Raw genomic sequence first — 21,940 nt, forward strand, 5'->3', positions numbered from 1 at the left:
TTCCTGGGTCTCGCGAGACCACAGCAATGAGCGCGAAGGTTCTTGGTAGCCTACCGACTCCAGAGCCCTGCGTTCATAAGATACTGGAGCACACCCCCAGTCTTTCTGAGACAGAGGCCTATTTGCCTGTCCTGGAGCTTTGGCCTGATGGACAGGCTTCTGATCTGACACACATCTACAGGCCACACATGAGCTCTCAGGAAACAAAGGCCGGTGGATGCCATCTTCTCCGTCTCCCTCTGCCTTGCACCAGCTCACCTGTGTATTGCAGAAAAGAGCTTAGACCCTCAGCTGGTGCCCAATTTTTGTGGACACCCCTACATGACTCTGGTGGCCAGGGGGAATTACGCTCATGGGTCCCAAACAACTGCAATCAATGGAGAGAGTTCTTAAATAGCTCCCATTCTCCAGGGACAGCTGGAAGCAACAGATCCAGGAGCTCCGTGTTTCTTAAAAGGAACCCATTAGCCTACCTCCATAGTTACAGCCTGAGGGGCAGGCTTCAAATGAAACAAGCATCTGAGGGCTCACTGTCATCCTTTTCAGAGACCTCAGAGGGCTGGCACTATCTTTGCATTCCCTGAGCTGCATTCTAGAGCACCACAAGCCTGACTGTAACTATAGTTAATAATACTGGATTGCATATTTGAAAGTAGCTAAGAGAGTGGATCTTGAAAGTTCTCACCGCAAGAAAAAAAAATGTAGCTATGCATGGTGACGGATGTTAACTGAACTTGCTGTGATTATTTTGTAACATAATACACAAATATTGAATTATTACATTGCACGCCTGAAACTAATATATCAATTATACCTTAATAAAAGAAAAAAGAAAAAAAATAATTTGTTTGAGCTGCGTGCTACTTATTGGTGGTAACAAGGATCATAAACAATGACGCCTCAAATGAGGATGAACACTGTGAAGGTACTTACTGAGTCCTTAAGCAGAATTTTACTTTTGCTCTAGTACGACTGCCTAGTCTGTCATTTTTATAAGCACTAGTGAAAGTTCTCAACAGACCTCTGGGAGGGCATTAATGAGAACTCCTTAGGCATGAATAATGGTCTTTTAAAATAAAAATCTAATTTTCATCTTCTGGAGCAGATTTCTAGAAAGAGTACGTAGGGAAAATCCTTGCTGATATAATACGCAAACTTTCTTGTTTCCAGCAGTTTCCATATATTAAAACCAACTCTGGGTGATTAGTCTAACTAGAATGTTAACATAACGCTTGACGAGAAAGTCATGGTGTAACATAAATCATTTCTTCTTCAGGGTTTAGGAAATAGAAAGCACAATTTGATACCATACAAATGTTTTAAATTTCAGTCTTCCGTGAGTTCTTAATTAATATGACAACAAGTAACTTATTTGTCAAGTAACGAAAACCAAACTGAATAAGCAACTACAAATAATACAAACAACACATTTATTTAGAAAAATAAACTGAAAATGCTGTTTGGTACATTTTCCCATGAAGCATAGATAAATGGCTATAAAAAACTGTTATATGTCAAATACAAATTACAAATGATTTCTTTAATTAAGAGAACAAATAGATGTTCAACACAAATGTTTAGTGTGTAGTTCACTGTATCTGACTTCTTGGCTGCTTATGATAAAATGACCTTCACTAAAAAAACAAAACCAAAACCAAAAATAAACTTTTGATCCCTTCTTCATTCCTTTGACCACACTCATGCTTTTCATTATTAGTCTGTAGTTTTTTAATCTGAGACAAATCCATGTTTTGTTTTGTTTTTTTTAATAAGATAACTGATCTTTACAGAAGAAAGAGAAACCAATGTCTGGAGAATTTTGAAATGTTTCCTTTTTGGACTCGTGCATGTAACCGCTTGTGGCCTCAAAACTCACGGGACCATCTGTGCAAATAACGGCACACATCATTACCCTGAATGGACGTGACAGTGCAAATATTAGAAGTGCATTGAGAAGTAATCAGTAAGAACTGGCCTCCCCCCTCTCTTAATATGGAGTGAAGGAGTGAATGCAGAAACTTTTCAAGCAATCAACGACAATGCTTTTATTCCATTATGGCTTTGAGGGTGTACACAAGATGGCAGACATCCTCTCTGCAGACAGCAACATTCTGTCCTAATACTGTTCCCTGCTGACGTGCTCCTCTGTTTGTTCATTGTTTTTGTCTACTTGTTTTAAAATGCTAAATAATTCTAGCTAGAGATACCTCCTATCTCTATACTTTCACCTTCCCAAATGGTAAGTCAACTTACAATTTTCTAGCTTAATTGCCGAATATAAATTTTTTCAGGCTCACATCTGGGAATATTTTTTCCAAGGTGAAATAAAATGGGTTGTGTTTGTTTTTTGTTGGTGGTGGTGGTGGTGTTGGCTTGCTTGTTTAGTTCCTTTCATTTTTTTTTTTTTTTTTAATTGTCTTGGTAATTTCAGAGTGAAGAGTTAAGGCTGTGGCTTTTTTTTTTTTTTTTTTTTTTGGCCCCCAGGGTTCTGCTCATGGCTGTCAGACTGAGGCAGATGATTTTATGCAGACCGTATCAGTGATCTTTTGTGCTCCAAAGTTGAGGGATTTGCTGCTCTAAGATGGACAGGTTCCTGGTTACTTCAAAATTCGTTCTGGCCTCAAGAAGTCATATTGATGAATCTGAAGTGAGAAAAATGAGCTGACATGCCTCCAAATAAAGATATTCCTTCCAACCTGAAGGACCTGTCAAAGGAAGGAAAACAAAACATAAAAGATCAGTTTAACTAGTAAAAACAGTTTAACAAAAACACATTACACTTATTAATGAGCCAATTGTTTGTTAATGGGATGCGTAATTTAAAATTATTTGATTTATCGAGGATTTTAAGTGTCTACGCATATTTTAAACACATATCCCATTTATATTTCATATATAAAAACATATGAAAAATTAGTTGTCAAAATTTAGTGGTAGCATGCTTATCTTTCAATGAAAAGATTTTATTTCTGGCAGTTTTTATTTTATTTATTTATTTATTTATTTATTTTAACATTTATTTATTATTTTGTGAGAGACAGACAGAAACAGAGCAGGAGCCAGGCAGCGTCAGGGAGAGACACAGAATCCCAAGCGGGCTTCAGGCTCTGAGCTGTGAGCACAGAGCCCCACACTGGGCTCAAACTCACAAACCATGAGATCATAACCTGAGCCGAAGTCGGACGCTTAACCAACCAAGCCACCCAGGTGCCCTAGCATTTTTTTTTAAACTTCAGATAAATTTGTCCACTTGTGAATGTACCAAGTTCTCAGGATGTTTCACAAATTTTTAGACTATAAACTTTTTATATATACCACCCTCAAAAAATATTTTATCAAGCAATCACTTTCATTAAGATAATCTTTCATTGCCATCTGTATAGTCTCAGTATATTAACAAATTGTCAAAATAATATCCTTTTCCTGATGCAACAGAGCATTCAAAGAGCTAGTCTTTTTTTTTACTTCATGAATATCTACAATACTTTTAAACTAGCACCTTAAAATAATTTATATTCATATCTGTAATTAATGAACATATATTTTTTAAAAACAAAAAGAAATGTAGCTGTAGCTCTCACCCTGCCCACCCACTATCCAACATCACTTAATGAGAGAGTGCCTATGGTCTGCTCTTTAAGTTACAATGTAATAGAGAATATTTATGCAATGACTTACTACAATAGGTCGAGAAAGTTATTAAAATAAACCTGATACAATAATCAATTGATTAATAAATTACTTTAAAAGTCAGAGACAGTAATGACTTTAAGTATACATTTTTTAAGTTTATTTATTTTTATAGGGGCGCCTGGGTGGCGCAGTCGGTTAAGCGTCCGACTTCAGCCAGGTCACGATCTCGCGGTCCGTGAGTTCGAGCACCGCGTCAGGCTCTGGGCTGATGGCTCGGAGCCTGGAGCCTGTTTCCGATTCTGTGTCTCCCTCTCTCTCTGCCCCTCCCCCGTTCATGCTCTGTCTCTCTCTGTCCCAAAAATAAATTAAAAAAAAAAAAATGTTAAAAAAAAAAGTTTATTTATTTTTATAGAGAGAGAGAGCATATGCATGAGTATGGGAGGGGCAGAGAGAGAGGGAGAGAGAGAATCCCAAGCAGGCTCCGCCCTATCAATGCAGAGCCTGACTTGGGGCTCAATCTGATGAACCGCAAGATCAAGACCTGAGCTGAAATCAAGATTCAGGCACCTGACAAACTGAGCCACCTAGGCACCCCTAACTATATTTTTTAGCCTGAGAACCTCTTGTTTTAACTCCCTCATGGGGGAGGAGGGTAGGTGAACCCCAAACTCATGATGCTTTCTCCAATACAGAGCCACAAACATACACACAAACAGAATAAATAATTTAATCCTTTTGTGACAAATTCAGTCATTACTGTTCTAGTAGGTTAATCATAATTCTTTTTCATTTTTTTTATTCTCACCTGCCACAGCAAAGTCCTAGTACTAAATAACTTCAACTATGAAAATGAAATAAAGTAATGATCCTCTCTCATTTCCAAGATGAAAACTAGAAAAATCACCATACACAATTAATCAATGTGTGTTGGGGGCTAGCTCTGGCTCATCACTAAAGATGTTGTATGAACAACACAGAAGTAGTGGAAGACAGAGTTGCTTACAGTGCAAGAGTATATCAATATAGAGGAATTCAGAGGGCTGGAACAAACTGGCTTAAGCTACGCTTAATCTAACAGCATGATTTGCACCTGCCTATTTATGTTATTTTTGTATGTTCTAGAAACATAAGCCTCCACACCTGTAAAGGAAATTGATGTTAGAGCTGTTACTAATGTATCAGCAATAGTAATATAATAATGAAAATTTGGGTCTTACTATTAAGTAAGACCATACAAAAGTGACTTTCTACAAGCATACAGAAACACAATTCATGTACTTAGGGCAAAGATAATTAAATATGCCAGTTATATTTTCATGGGTCTCTGATATAGGAGTCTTTATCGCTCCACATCATTATTTTTTAAAGCTTATTAAAACTGGTAGAACAATCATTCATTCAAAACAATGTATTCCCTACCCACCATATACCAGATACTGCTCTAGATGTAAAAATGTAATGTTCCCTCCAAGTATATTAGTACCCAGAAGGTAAGGAGACACACAAAAATTCATGGTAAAAGCAGATTTGTGCCATAGTGTATCAAATAAAGAAGGAGCATAGGACTAGAAGCTTACGGAAGATGACACATGAATTGAGATTTAAGGAATCGTTTGAAATTTGCAAAAGTGACACGTTGCTGTTAGTTGTGAAATAAGGATTTTTCCAACAAAAACAGGTGGACAAAAGTAAAGGAGAGCAGTGGTGCCTTTAATACCGTGTAGCATACAATTGAGAGGAGAAAATGTAGTTTTTTCTGGAGAGGCTTGCAGGGGCCAAGCTGTCCTTTCATACTACGTGAAAAAAAAATTTAGAGTTTTATCCCAAGGGTAACGGGAACTACTGAAGAAGTCTGATGAGGAGAGTGGCCAGAGGAAGCGTGGAGAATACGATGGAAGGCGGAGCGAGCATACAGAGGGCAGATGCTTACAGCAAAGGAATGGCAAAACCATCAGCTGAAAGCAGTAACTAATAATCCCAGTTGCAGATGCTTCCTTAGTGGCAAATTGAAGAGGACAAAAGAACCCATTCTTTTTTAATTAAATTAAGAGACACTTGCATTCAATTTCCATCTATTTAAGATAAGAGCCGACATTATTTATGAAGCTTTTCCTGTCCCACAAATTTTTGTAGGTATCTAATGGAAGCAGACATTCAGCTCAGTCCTCAGTGACCATACATTAAAAGCAGAGACTAAAATCTTCTAACAGCAGATGTCTATATCCGCTGATTGAATTCTAAGATTGGGTATTAGTGGAATGCATTGAAATTGTACTGAGTTCTGAAGATTTGTTAGTTTTCCAGGCCTCTCCCTGGAAATAACGGTGTCAGATATCACATTCAATCTCTTAACCTCAGGCTCAAATATTTTCTTCCCTACAAAACAAAAGCCCCAAATAATTTTTCATGTATAATTTGCAAATTGAAAAATTCATGAACTTTGATTATTATTTTTTAAAATATATTTTCAAACCTCCATATGCCCTCTTTTATATGTTTGCTTCAAATACGCAGACACAACATTCATCATCACAATTGTACACATTAAATAAATTTACTCAACGTTGAGATAAGGAAACATAAATCACATACACCAAGATCTTCTTTACCCAACAATGATTTGAAGCATTCATGGAAATGCTTTGTGACCCAATCTTCAGATCAGTGGATTAATTGCTTCATTCTGTCCAAAAAAGCCTTGCTTAAGGGACATCGCGGTGGCTCGGTCTATTAAGTGTCCCACTTCGACTCAGGTCATGATCTCACAGTTTGTGGGTTCCAGCCCCGGGTAGGGCTGTGTGCTGACAGCTCAGAGTCTGAAGCCTGCTTTAGACTCTGTCTCCCTCTCTCTGCCCACCCCTTGCTTGTGCTTTCTCTTTCTCTCTCTCTCTGTCTCTCTCTTTCAAAAATAAAATCATTTAAAAAAATCAAATAGGCTTTGCTTAAAATTAAAATTTTCTTCACTTTTTGGATGGAATAGGTCAATGATTTCCCTCTCTTCAAGGGTCATTTTTTTTATTTTTATAAATTTTTCCAGAAACAAATGTGATATACAAAATATGAATGGTAGTAGATAATTTTTAGGCTTTAAGTCATTAAATGTCAAGTTAATTAATTTATATAAGTAGCACTTTAAGTGACTGAAAGCATGCCAATGCAGTAAGGGCAGCCTAATTTTAAATGTCAAAGACAGCACACAAAGTTAAGGAAAAGCTAAAAAAATTACAAAACGTTTGTACAAACAGAAGGGTCTTGTAATCCTATATTTATTTGGACCCTGATGGAATTTTTATAATTTTATTTTTTGTATTCTATATTTATTAAATATAAATACAAAATCTGTATATATTGATTACATATTGTTGTAAAATATATGCTTTATAAAACAAATACATACCTATAAATATATATTTCGTTAAATATATAATTTAAAATATTTTAACTATGCAACAATGTGTCATGTGTCTGCTGCATTTTCAGAAGTAGAAACTATGAATAAATCAAAGGCATTTTCAAGAAAATCTCTTTTATTTCCCCTCTTAAACAAATAGCAGCAAGACATTCACTTCATTCAGTTAAATGGAAATGTGTGGAAAACCTACTATAACTCAGGCATTATGCCAAGCCTGAGGATACACAATTAAATATTTCACATTTTATTCAATTGTTATATTAAGCTGTGAAACGGATATTCCCACGTGAGGAAATTCTGGCTCTGGTGAGATTAAATCAAGGTCAGCATTACCACCTGCGAGCCAAATTCACTATTCTCCAAACCATCCCTTTGGTGCTGCAAGTACAGACATGAGTATTTATGACAAATAGTATGGCTTACATAGACTAAAATATTTGCTATCTGGTCCTTTACAGAAAAGGCTTGTCAATCCTGGTTGAATCTACCTAGGTAATTTGTTATGAAATTGCTTCCCAATCTGACCTTTTATTTCTCCAAACGGATTGCCAAATGTTTTAAGCGCAAGTATTAAATTACCCATATTTCACTGCTCTTTGATACGCTATTCTTATCATGTAACAATTCACATCTCCACATGGTTATGTGTGGTGTATTTCTGGAAACTAGAAATTCACTTCCTCTCCAGTTTCAGATTCAGGTTTTTTATTTTAGCAGAATGTACATATTCTGTGGGATAACGCTGAATTTCTAGAATAATTGGGACAGAAGTGGTACCTGTACAATATTAAGTAATCATATCAGAAATGCGGCTGCCTGTCACATTTATTTAGACCTTCATTTTAGGTCTCTCAATAGTTTTATCATTTTCTTCATAGATATCTTTCATGTCTCTTGTTAGATCTCTTCCCATAGGTTCCATTATTATTTGGATGAAAAAGTTTTTAAATTCTATTTTGCATGTCTTTATTACTAGGTATATATTGAATTTTAAAATATTCTCATATCAGGGCATCTGCGTGGCTCAGTCGGAGACTGATTGGAATTCTCTCTCTTTCTCTCTTTCTCCTTTTCTCTCTGACTCTACCCTACTCATATAATAAATAAATAAATACCCTACTCTCAAAATTAAAAAATGAACTTAAAAAATATATTCTTATATGTAGCGAGTTTATGCCACTTTCTTATTGGTTTTAACCGGCTTTTGTGTATCTCTTGGATTACCTAGATCAGTAATCATATTGTCTATAAATATTGATACTTTCATCTTTCCTTTTCAAAATTTAGATTGTACGTGGTTTTTACCTTTGTCTTATTTCATTGTTGAGTATCTCCAGTACAATGTTGAACAGTGACAGTGGTAAGCAAAGGCTCATAGAATCATTTCAGTATGATGCCTTAGTTTTTAGTGTGAAAGTTTTGACTACTTTTCACCTTCTTTTGGTATTGTTTATTTAAATGTTTTGGGGGTTTTTAATGTTTACTTATTTTTGAGAAAGAGTGTGAGCAGAGGAGGAGCAGAGAGGGGGAAACATCGAATCTGAAGCAGTCTCCAAGCTCTGAGCTGTCAGCACAGAGCCCCATGTGGGGCTCGAACCCATGAACGGTGAGATCATGACCTGAGCCAAAGTCACAGAATGAGCCACCCAGGCACCTCTTAAATGTTTCTTGAAGCAAATTAGGTTATTTACATTTTTTGAAATAAATTTAACTATTTTATCCACACTTAAACGGAAGCCTTTTTTTTTTTTCAACTTTTTTTTTTTTTTTTTTAATTTATTTTTGGGACAGAGAGAGACAGAGCATGAACGGGGGAGGGGCAGAGAGAGAGGGAAACACAGAATTGGAAACAGGCTCCAGGCTCCGAGCCATCAGCCCAGAGCCTGACGCGGGGCTCGAACTCACGGACCGCGAGATCGTGACCTGGCTGAAGTCGGACGCTTAACCGACTGCGCCACCCAGGCGCCCCAAACGGAAGCCTTTTAAATGTTCTTCTTGCTGATTCCTAAAGTCACTCATTTGTTTCTTCTCTATTTTTTTTCTTCTTAATCTTTGATGGTGCTACAGACTGAATGTGTCCCTCCCGAATTCATATGTTGAAACCTAATTTCCAATGTGACAGTTGTTGCAGGTGGAGCCTTCAGGAGGTGAATAGGTCATGACAGCAGAACCTGACGAATGGGATTTGTACCCTTATAAAAGAAAGGCTTGAGAGCTCTTTCACCCTTTTTTTAAAAAAATTTTTTTTGTTACTGTTTATTCATCTTTAAGAGAGAGAGAGAGAGAGACAGAGCATTAACAGGGGAGGGGCAGAGAGAGAGGGAGACACAGAACCTGAAACAGGCTCCAGGCTCAGAGCTATCAACAGAGTCCGACGCGGGGCTCCATCCTACCAACCATGAGTTCATGACCTGAGCTGAAGTAGGACGCTTAACCAACTGAGCCACCCAGGTGCTCCTTTCTCCCTTTCTGCCATTAAAAAATACAAGAAGGCTCTCTAGAAACTTGAAGCGGCACCAAAAACAACCGAATCAGCCAGAGCCTTGATCTTGCATTTTCCAGGCTCCAAAAATGAGAAATAAATATTTGTTGTTTAAGCCACCCAATCTATATTATTTTTGTTATACCAGCCCTAAGGACTTAGATATATGGGGGGGGCGGGGGGGGTGGTAATCTATTTTGACATTCTTCAAAAAAAATAATTTTAAAAATCAAACTTTCCTTTTTTTTGTTTGATCATTTTTCTAAATTAATTTGCTTGTTATCTTTATTAGTTGTCCTTGTCTATTTTCTTTAAGATTTTGTAACTCTTTTTACAGTATTTTGAGTTGAATGTATAGCTGTCATTTTGAATTTTTTTTGCATTTTTTTGCATTTATTTGAAGAAAGCCTTGTTTGGTAATCAAAATCCCCAAATATTTATGTTTCCTAATGTGAATAAAGGGATAGCAAAACATTTTTCTCCTTCTTTGAAAAGAAAAATGACACTGAGTTAACTTCCTAGCTCTGTTTCCATAGAAACCTGATACTGGTAGAATGTCAGCTGTATTACTAGGCAACATTGCTTCTAATAAAAATAAATTCTGAATTGTAAACTGCATCTGGTCTGGGGGGACTGTGAATGACTATAAATAACCTCTTGGGATTTCTTGACTGGGGTGCACACTTGTAACTGGTCATTTTCTTTGTTTCGGGCTGTTATAACAGATGTTGATTACTATTGTGGCCATGGTGAGTGTTAGTCAGGGTAGATCTCACACCTACCCATGATCTCAAACTCTCTGCCCTGAGCTGTCACTCTGCATGGTTAGAGAAAGAAGTGTACCCTCAACACCTGTGGGAAAACCCTCATGTTAGAGAATCACTGGATACTGCCCCACTGTCATGCTTTGTATCCTTCTAATCAAACCATTGTCAAGTGTGGCCTTTTGGAGTCACGTGAGATTGATTGTCCAGTTGAGCCCACAACTACTAAGAGTGGGTGTTATACATACAGAGGTTCTTTGTTAGTGATGAATACATCAAAATGTTATTGGCTTCCTATTCTGAGACGTGTTGAGGACTAAGGGTGGTCAGGAAGGAGGTACAGGGAAAGATTGTGCATTGCTTGAAATTGTTATCGAACTTTTAGATGTTAGTAACACCGGAGACCCCTCTGAATCTTGTCCCTGATACTTCCGACCTGAAGCCAGGAAGTCTGATGCAAGAGGGAATTTTGAGTAGGAAAGGTACTATCATTCCTTCAGAAAGAAGGAATTAACAACAATAAATAAAATTCTATCATGGAAGAAGTTGGGCAGGGTTTCCTTGAGATGTGAAGAAAAACATTTCAAAGAGCTTTCAATGATAAGAATTATATTTAAGCTGGTTCTTAAAAGATAGGGAGGTAATACATTACCAGTTTGAAAAGAAAAATGTAGGTGAAGCCACCTAGGTAGTCAGATAAAAAGACTTAGGATCATTTTTAAAACACTATGGGCTATTTCCTTTCACCCATTCAGTGTATTTTATATGCCCATGTATTGGTTCCAAGTTCTACAAAATGTGTTTTAGTTCTTCTACTGATACATATAGAATGTAATGCATGTGATCAAATTAGGAAAAAGCCAATTGTGGAGGCACTTCATTGGAATCTTTAAGTTCTATTAAATATTAAGCTACTTCAGGAAAACATTTCATTTCATGCTTCACAAATTATGAATGATGAGAAAATCACCCTGAAAATAATTATTTTAACGTGAGGAAAAGGACACTGCTCATTCTACCAGTGCTTTCTCAATTGACACACCTCATGTCTTGAAATGAATTATCTATGACGTTTTCTAAAATGTGAGACCCTCTGATAGCTGCCTTGCTTTCCTGAGCCCAGTGGCAGGGCAAGTACTGCCCAAGAAATCTGTACATTCATGAGCGAAACATACACTGAACAAACTTGTAAGTAGCACACGCAGTAGAGAGGATATTTAGTAAGTGTAATGTGTCTAACAGAGCAACAGTTTATTTTCTTCTTATTTTTTTTTTTAATGTTATTTATTCTGAGAGAGAGAGAGAGACAGAGACAGAGCATGACTGGGGGACGATCAAAGAGAGACGGAGACACAGAATCCGAAGCAGGCTCCAGGCTCCAAGCTGTCAGCACAAAGCCTGAGGAGGGGCTCAAACCCACAGACTGCGAGATCATGACCTGAGACAAAGTCGGACAGTTAACAGACTGAGCCACCCAGATGCCCCTAACAGAGCAATAGTTTAGAGAGATGATACTCAAGTGTTTAAGGCTAGATAGTCATTTTCTAAAATAAGTACCTGATACCTTATAATATTATGCACGAGAATGACCCTTCTCATGTGAGCTAGCATATCAGACAACATTCAACAACATCAGTTCCAAGTTACCAAGGCTAGCCACAAAATGTACAAGGTCCAGTGAAAAATGAAATTCAGGAACTTGTTCAAAAAGCAGGAAAAAAGCTTTGTCCTTTCTTGCCTAGTCACTCTGCTTTTTTATTCACTATTTAATACCGGGCTTGTTTAGGCACAAGTTGAGTGCATACCCCGTATATCCCCTTGGGGCTCTGCCCTGCAACTCGTACCTGGAACCCCAGCTTCCAGTGCTGACCTCCATGGAGACGGAGGGCAGTAGTGATCTCTTCCTATATGAGGTGAAATGGATGGCCAGGAGCTCATCCGTCTGGGTGGCAAATATGGAACCATGCATGAAGGGAAGCCTCAAGCCCCCCAACGCATTCCTCATTATCCCATGGGACTTTCACTTATAAAACACAAATTTAAAGATAAAAATGTCAAGTCAGTGACTGCAGAGCATTAAACACCAAGTGTAGCAGGGTGTGGGTATGGTGGCAAGGACTTCTGAAGACAGGGTCTTAAGCAATGGCAAGGGTCACATGCCCTCGAAGATGACGCTGCAAGTCTGTCCCAAATAGACTTTCATCTGTCCCACTTCAAGTCTTTACAACGAAACTCAAAACAGCTCCAACAGCATTCCCAGCTTTGCCTAATACTATGCTCTATTGTGTTTAGTTCATCCAGAGCATTCAAAAGCATATTCCATTCATACAAAAGTAACTACAGAAGAATAATGTACGTGAAATATAAGAAGTAACATTAAAGTCAGTTTAAGGAATGACTTAAAATATTTTTATGCCAGATCACTCCTTTTACTCATTTGTGTAGGTAAATGACAAGTGTCTGCTTATTAAGGTTTTGACATTTTTACATAGAAAAATAGAATATGTATCTGGTATGTAAATTGGCCCTGCAAACTTTACTCTCTAAAATAAAAACTTTAAAAGTGTTTGTAAAGTCCATCTATGATATATCAATTCTTGAAAAAATAATTTGTTGAAATCCTCTATGAAAATTAGCTATGGATATAAGTAAAATATAGAAGTTCTCTTCTTCATGGAACATCTACATTCACCAGCAAAAATCTATTATTATCTTAAGTTGTATCTTTTTTTTTACATATGTATATGTCCATGCAGAATGACAACAGTTTGAAAAAAAGGTATTTTTCAATTATGTTGCAAATTAATTTTAATTCAGCTGAAATGAGTTTAATGACACAATTTTTAATAATGATGGCAGTTATGTTTTATGAGGGATGTTATTTATAACAGTTGAGTTACAATGATGTGGTAATGTTTCAAGATATTAATATATGTATAATTATGTCAATATATTTTAATATACAATTATTTCAATTTCAATATAAATTTCAATATTTCAATATATTTATATCATAAAGGATTCCTAAAAAGTATATCTTAGAAGCCTACCACAGACCTATTTTGGGACATTTTTGTCAATCTTTTGAAAAAATGCTATTATTGATAATAAATTTTACAATTAAATGTCATAAAGTCTTCCATAGAGAAGAAGTTAATGATGAGACAAAAATGACACTCTTTCTTATCCTTTTAGATTCCAAGTTGAAAATATTTGCTGGAAGAATACTTTCCAGAAGTCTTTCTTACTGCTGATGATGGGCCCAACCCACTAACTTTGTCAAGAGTATCACCAACTTATAATTATTAAGTGCAAATTCCAATTTGTACATACAAAATATTCCTTCCACAGAATACACTGCACCATATGCCTGTATGCTCAAAATTAAGCTCTGGAGCTCAAAATTAAGTTTCATTCCACAGTAGCTAGAAGGGTCTGAACACGATAGTTTCTGAAACTCAGTTTCCTCATCTGTTGAAGAAGAGGAGGATGAGGAGGAAGAGGAGGGGGAGGAGGAAGATGAGAGGGAGAGGAAGATGAGAAGGAGGAAGAAGAAGAGGAAGAGGCGAAATATACATTCATATCTATCTCCCTGCATTGGTGAACAAAGTAAATGAAAACAGATTAAAAAAGATTTTGCAATGTTTATGTATTTCCTTTTTACAAAGAAACATAAATACATTGGGGAGGGGTAGATAATTCCACAGCAGTGCTGAACAAGCTACGTGAGAATCAGATTCTCAAAAAAGGATCTCAGGGCAGGGCGTCTGGGTGGCTCAGTCGGTTAAGTGTCAAACTCTGGATTTCGGCTCAGGCCATGATCTCATGGTTTGTGACATTGAACCCTGTGTTGGGCTCCATGTTGACAGTGCAGAGCCTGCTTGGAATTTTCTCTTCCTCTCTTTCTGCCCCTCCCCTGTTCTCGCTCTCCCTCTCTCTCTCTCAAAATAAATAAACTTAAAAAAAAGAAAAAGAAAAAGAAAAAAAAGATCTTAGGGTTGCTTGCTGTATCTTGATAGAACTGCCCTAATCCAGTGTCCCATCTCCCACCACTGAAGGAAGCCATGAAAGTGGATTTGCCAAGAAATAAAAACCAGAATCAAAATATCTTTCCCTCTTTGTTCTACCGTTATTAATAACATCTGCATTGGCGCTTTTTGTACCCAAAGAGTTATAAATACTTTCTAATATTTAATTACAGTAGAGAAATATAGCACATAGTGTTAGAATACTGAAATATAAATGCTACAGGAACAAATTTAGAAAAATAGTCACCGGGACAATTTTTTTCCATGAACATAGAAAAGCATACTGATTTACTTCATTATCTGGGGAAATGGGGGGCTCAGCTCTATAAAAATGCAGCTGTTTACTTATCCTAGTTCCCCTTCATCTTCACTAGAGGTGTTTAGAGAAGAGTTTTAATTTTGTTTTTATTTTCTAAAAGAAAAATCTCACCGTTCATTATGTTTTCAGTACCGTAGGCCAAGCAGGAATTTTGCTCAAGCTAATGATTGTGAATTGTCTTCTCCAAAGCCAAACATGCTTTTGACAGCCTCCTTCTTCCTCAATCCCTCTTTTCCTGCTGCTCTTTTTAATTTCCTTTTTATTCACTGATGTATGCAGTTCAGACAAACAGTTGCAGCCAGACTGGAGAGCACTGTGAAATGAATGGCTGTGATATTCATCCCTTCTTTTGGCAAAACCCCTTTATGGAACTGCATGAAAGCCTGCCTGAGCTAATGTTAACACGTGTACATTCTACTGACTTCCATTGGAAATGAGGCGTGCGAGAAGAATGGCATTGTTTTTCCATGGCACAACGAGAGTACCTTCAATCAAAACAAAATTAAAACACGAGCATTCCTCCCTCCTCCTTGTTTAAACATTTCTGTCAAACCACATTCATTCTGGGTTTTTAATTTATTACATGGAGCAAGCAGTAACAATGCTCCCCCCTCAACTGTTCACTGATGTTTTCCAACGATTAAATTCTGTAGACAAGTAATAAAATGCTGCTCTCGTTTTTACAAAATGGCCTTTCTTTCTTCCTCTGGCTTTTAAATAAATGATCAGATGTGTTCCCTGAATCAGCAAGCTGGACTTATTGGTTGCCTTTTTTATTAACCTAATATAATCAGGTTAACTAGTCTTCCCTTGCCAAGCATGGCAGGGTTAGAAGTCGAGGACAGGAGGTCAGCCATGACAAATCAGCTGAATAAAGTTATGTTATAGTCTGGAAAGGAATCAAGGATTCTCTTTGATTATTAGAGTCTCTGAAGCAACTGGCCTTGGAAAAACATCCAGTCGCCTATGCCAAGAGACCATCTCTAGTCATTAAGACCTTTTTTAAAACGTACTCAAAAGGGATTGGAAACAAAACAGAAGACAGTCTACTTAAATTTTATTTTTCTTCTTCCCAAATGCTTTGCATGTTAAGCATACATGACTAAATATTGTAGGCTCAAAGATAGGAAAAATGTCTTGCATAGACTAACAACAGAATAGTATTTCTGGAAAGTCTGTAAAATGCCACATATAGAAGGTCTCTTACAACTGTTTTGTTTTACTTAAAGGGAGTAAGATAATACTTCAAGGTTAACTGGCAGGCATCCAGGATATTTTTTACTTAATGAAAGGGTCAATTTCCTATCATCTTTTCTTCAATCTTGTCACCATTAGGAAGGAGAAAATGTGAGGATGTGTATTTATACACCCACACAGCCAACAGAAAGCAGATGACCCTTGTAAATGAGACAAATAGCAGAATGACAAGCAGTCTTTACTGTCATTACACTTGGAATTAATCAGAGGGAGGTCTCAGGCTCTCTAACAATATTTGCCATGTTACTTTTCGAATACAGTTCACATCATAACACTTTGAAAGACATGAACTACACTATCTAAGTGCCACCATTGGGTTATATGCAGAATTCAGTAACTTCGATCATGGTCAAACCAAAACTAGTGTCAGGGACTCTCAAGGCACTTTTGGTTCAGGTAGGGGCCATCCACTTTTACTAGCCTGAACAATGTGCAAACAAACAACCCCTATGATTTCTACATTTTCAATTCCATTGTTATCAGTGGAATTCTGACATTAATGGAACCCCAGAAGTCAGTGTGCTTCTGGATATAATGGACTCAGGGAAAGGGGGCATAATCTCAATAAGGCCTTGTGGTATATACAGTTAAAACCTGGGACTCATGGTTGGGTCAGTCAGTTACGCATCGGACTCTTGGTTTCTCCTCAGGTCACGATCTCATTGTTTATGAGTTTGAACCCCGCATCAGGCTCTGCGCTGACAGTTGCGGAGCCTGCTTGGGTTTCTCTCTCTTCCCTCTCTCTCTGCCCCTTCCCTGCTCTCTCTCTTAAAAAAATAAATAAATAAACTTAAAAAAAACCAAAAACCTAGGAGCCTAAGGCCATTTAGTGTAAGTAAAAACAACCCCTTGCTTCATAAGCTTCATACTGAGAACAAACTGAGGGTTGTTGGGGGGTGGGGAAGAGGGGAAAGTAGAAGATGGGTATTGAGGAAGGCAGTTGTTGGGATGAGCGCTGGGTGTTGCACGGAAAACAATCTGACAAGAAATTATATTAAAAAAAAACAACCCCTTGCATTTATAATAGCCTCTAGGTAAATCTCTTAAAATACAGGGCAATGTTTCTCATTCCTGGCAGTACTAACATTTTTGGTCTCCATAATAGTTTTGGAGGGGCAGGAAGCTGTCCTGGGCAATTGTAGCATATTTAGCCAAATTCCTGGCTTTAGGGTCATTTCATGTCTTAAACAAAAACTTAAATGGTGTTACTTTGTCCATTCACTCAACTTAAAGCTTGTGAACTGTGCCACTACCTGCAATGCATTAATAATAAGGAAAAAATGTGCTTAAAAAACAGCACATTTGTTCTATACAAAAATAATGCTCTGTACTCCTAATAACAGTATTTCAGAAAGCCAAAACACAAGTTACAGTGTTTAGAGCTGATAGTGAATTTTTTCATTTCATTCCTTTCATGAATTCATGATCTATTTATTTAGCTGGACCAACAAAGACAATTTTTGTCCATGATGGTCCAGTCCTGAGCAAAGTCTTGCATTTGCATGGCTGTTGTCAACCCAATTATGGAAACATTTATTGGAAATGTATGTACGTGCATGAACTGCTCAAGGCACTTGGAAAACAAAGGTGAACACAATATTAAACTAAGTACCAAGTGAATTTTGAGCAGACCTAAAAGAAAAAAATGAACTCTGCCTGAGGGAACTGGAAGAAGGTTTCAAGGCCAGCTTCCTTCAGAAGGATGAAAAGAATTTCAACAAGAGGGAAAAGCATTCAAGCAAAGCAGGGGCAGAGTCAGAAGAGCACATATCCAGAAACAGAGAGAAATGGGTGCACTTAGAACCTGGCCTACAGACTGGTAGCAGTAGCCAGAGACAAAACCAGGAATGGGGGATATTACCATGTACATAATGGGGAGAACTTCAATGTTTTTAACTAGAAAGTGACTGGTCAGGTTTGCAAGACAGAAAGATAGCTGTGCAGGTCTATAAAGAATGACTCAAACAGGGGCTCCTGGATGGCTGGGTCGAATAAGCGTCCAACTCTTGCTCTCTCTGCTCAAGGTCATGATCTCACGGCCCGTGAGTTGGAGCCCTATGTCAGGCTCTGTGCTGACAGTTCAGGGTCTGGAACCTGGGTCAGATTTTGTCTCCCTCTCTCTCTGCCCCTCCTCTGCTCGTGCTCTATCTCTCTGTCTCTCAAAAATAAATAAACAAAAAAAATTTTAAGATGAATATTAAAAAAAAAAAGCAGACTCCGAATGAGGGATAGCAGTGAAGAGTCTATTATTAAGGCAGTATTTCAACTGAAAAAGAATGATATCCTGAGTTGAGAAAAACAGCATTAGGAATTGAGACAAGGGAATGTGCCCAAGCAGTATTTAGGATGTAGAATAGAAAGCACATGAAAAATAATTGTAGTGGAAATCAAAGAGGGGAGGGAGATTTTTCTTTATGGTTTCTTGTGTGGGGACTTGGGTGGACAGAAGTGACAATTTCCTGAGGTAAAAGAAGGAGCAGGTTTGGAGGAAATATACTAACTGTAGACGATAAACTATTACCCCAAACACCACAACACATGTGTCACAAAGGCCATTTAATATACTCAAATGTAAATTACAGAAATATTGGTTAAAATGGGAAATCTGGCTTCTTAAATCACAGCCTCTTCAAAAGGAACTTTTCTTGTCAATATGACTTCTATTAATTAAAGAGGATCAGATGGGGAATCTTTTTTTTTTTTAATGTTTATTTATCTTTTGAAGAGAGAGAGAGAGAGAGAGACTGACCATGAGCTGGGGAGGGGCAGAGAGAGAAGGGGGACAGGATATGGAGCAGGCTTTGCTCTGACAGGCTGAAAACAGCAAGCCCTATGCAGGGCTCAAACTCAGGAACTGTGAGATCATGACCGGAGCCGAAGTTGGACACTCAAACGACTGAGCCACCCAGGCACCCCCAGATGGGGAATCTTTAAACTTACTTCTGTAAGTATCATGCCTTAAATACAGTAAGGTTAAAGAATTTGCAAGGAAACTGCCTCAAAGAGTAGCTTGCCTCATTCGGGGGGAGATAATGGCTGATTAATTCACTTGAATTCTTTGGCATTCTAAATAAATTCAGTGGCAGGCTTCATAGGGTCATAAATCCCTTGGAGAATCAGATAAAAGCTATGGACTTGGCCCCTTAAAAATGAGCGGATTTATATACAGAGAACACTTTGCTTATGATTTCAAGATGACTCTTCACGAGTACTCATATACTACAAGGAACTTAACTTCAGGGTCTTTGGTTTAGAGGTGGATAAATTTTAATCAGAGATCAGTATTGTTAAATAAATAAGTCAAATATGTATTTAGAGGTATCTCTTTAGTGTTCATAAAAAATATTCTCTTTTCCAAATAAACTCATGCAAATCTGGGTTTTACAACTCAATACTGTTGACACTTGGGTCAGGTAATTGTTGGGGCCTGGGAAGGAGATACTAGTCAGCGCAGTATAGAATGGTTAGCAGCATCATTAACCTCTACCCACCAGATGCCATTAGCAATTCCCAGTAGTGACAACCACAAATGTCTCTAGACAATGTCAAATATCTCCGGGGAGGCCAAATTGCTCCATTTGAGAGCTGTTGACATAGGCAATGACTTTTATCTTCACACAACTCCCACATAAAAAATAAAGTTGGGTATTCTGTTTCTGAAGAAAAATATTTTCATGGGAAACCCTACAACAGATCCCAAGGTTGGTAAGCAGCTAAGGCCAGTGTTTAGATCCCCTGGGACAACTCTTTTTTTTTTTTTTTAATTTTTTTTAAATGTTTATTTATTTTTGAGAGACAGACAGACAGAGCGTGAGCTGGGGAGGGCCAGAGAGAGAGGAAGACACAGAATCTGAAGCAGGCTCCAGGCTCTGAGCTGTCAGCACAGAGCCCGACGTGAGTCTCGAAGTCAGGAACCACCAGATCATGACCTGAGCCGAAGTCAGATGCTTAACTGACGGAGCCACCCATGTGCCCCTCTTTTTTTTTTTTTAATGTTTATTTGTTTTGAGAGTGCATGCACACATGTGAGCATACATGAGTGAGGGAGGGGTAGAAAGAGATAGAGAGAATCCCAAGTAGGCTCCATGCTGTCAGCATAGAGCTTGGGGCTCAATATCACAAACAGTGAGATCATGACCTGAGCTGAAATCAAGAGTTGGACACTTAACTGACTGAGCCACCAGGAGCCTGTGGGTGGACAACTCTTAATCTTTCCCCTACATTCCTATTCTCATTGTAAGAGAGAAAATTATCTCCTCTTCATAGATGGCTAAGAATTACATAATAAAATCACAGCATAGCCACTGTCTTTTATCTATCTGCTTCTCTCTCCCTCCTTATAACAAACTTCCTCTTTAAGAAATTAAATGCTTTAACTTAAGCAATAAAGAAACTGATATTTTCATAGCAACAAGAATCCATCAACTCAAAAATAAATCAATCATCATAAAAACTAGTTAGTAATTGAATATATAACCATCTGTAGCATGAGCAAGTCTGTGTTCTTATGGTAGATCTTACCTTTATTTAGTTCTATAATGGGAAATCTGCAATAGATTCCATATCCCATATGGAATAGATTGGCAACAGATACAAAAATCTGCTAATACCCATATATAGAGATACTGAAATTTCACTACAAGTGCCGTGTTACTCCTCTCTGCCATTTCTTTGTACCCAGTCTTGCTCTGGAAAACGTTTTGTCTCTCCATTTATCACCATTTATATTTCTTTTTATTCTCATTTGTGAACATGTTAGCTCTCTGTGTTTGCTCCCTGTATCCATTACCTTATCTCCTTATAATATTCTTCATTTTTATTGTGGAGGACAGACATTCCCCATCCCACTCCTTCTCAACAGGTTTTTGGTAGTCTGATAGAAATAACCTTTCTTGGGGCACCAGGGTGGCTCAGTTGGTTAAGCGCCAGACTTCAGCTCAGGTCACGATCTCACGGTTTATGGGTTCGAGCTCCACGTCAGGCTCTGTGCTGCCAGCTTAGAGTCTGGAGTCTGCTTTGGGTTCTGTATCTCCCTCTCTCTCTGCCCCTTCCCTGTTTGCACTCTGTCTCTCTTTGTCTCTCTCAAAAATAAATAAACATTAAAAAAAATTTTTTTAACTGAATAAAAAAAATAAGTAGCCTTTCTTTCCCTCAAAACGGAACATCTAATTTTTAGCTAAGCCGCTGCTCATGCAGAATAAATATTACCTTGAAGATATATAAACATGTGACAAAATCAGAAAAAGATGGAAGCAAAAATATCGAGCAGTAGCTCCTGGCAAACTTCTTAAAACAAAGCCGGTCCATACCCTTGGCTGAAATTTTTTCTTCCTTTCCTCCAACCTCCTGCCAGGAACATAGATTTGATGGCTGGAGTTCTGGCTGCCAGTTTACACAATTAGTATGAACACAGCTTTGTCAGAGATGGCCAAGAGGAATGTTTAAAGGAAACTCAGTTCTTGAGAGCTTTGTAAACCAGAGCTGCCCTATCAGCCCTGATCTGCCTCAAGACTTCCATGTAAGAAAAACACTGGTAATTTATCTTTTTAACATCACTGTGATTTGGGGACTCTACTTCACATAGGGATCGAATCTTAATGGATCCAGGTAAGAATCCATTCTAACCTCAAGATGGAGCATGTAACCTAAGTCTGAGCCAAATACCTGATTGTATTCCTCTGTATCAGAGGGACCCACACACTCTACCAATATTCTATATAAAATGGTATATTTCCAGGTATCTCGAGAACCTGGATTTGCCATAAAAGTTTGATGAATGAACTCCAAAGATGCTGTCATTCTGACAAAAGCTCCAACTGTATTTTGATTTAAATATCAAAATCGACATGAGCCTGGGCCCAAGTAAAACCTTCACGGGATGACTGCATACGGTTTCAAGGGATGGCACTGAATGACTTCAGGGTTATGCAATTAAAACAAATATTCAGGAAGCCACAAACATACTTTGTAGGTGCTAAAAGCTATAACTAAGAGAGTCTAATGTGAATTTAACAAGCTCTGGGATTCATCACTTGTAGATAACTA

General features: G+C 37.8%; 1 protein-coding gene across 1 annotated transcript in view; it reads right to left on the reverse strand.

Moving 5' to 3' along the window:
- Nucleotides 1–1,413: 1,413 nt before the first annotated feature.
- Nucleotides 1,414–21,940, reverse strand: part of PRR16 (proline rich 16) — a 303,706-nt gene continuing 283,179 nt past the window's right edge. The window contains exon 3 of the mRNA XM_058738225.1: nucleotides 1,414–2,705. The gene's annotated coding sequence lies outside the window, so the exon portion shown is untranslated. The remainder of the gene's footprint in view (nucleotides 2,706–21,940) is intronic.

The sequence above is a fragment of the Neofelis nebulosa genome, chromosome 1 (genome assembly GCF_028018385.1).
Source record: "Neofelis nebulosa isolate mNeoNeb1 chromosome 1, mNeoNeb1.pri, whole genome shotgun sequence".
Lineage (NCBI taxonomy): Eukaryota > Metazoa > Chordata > Mammalia > Carnivora > Felidae > Neofelis > Neofelis nebulosa.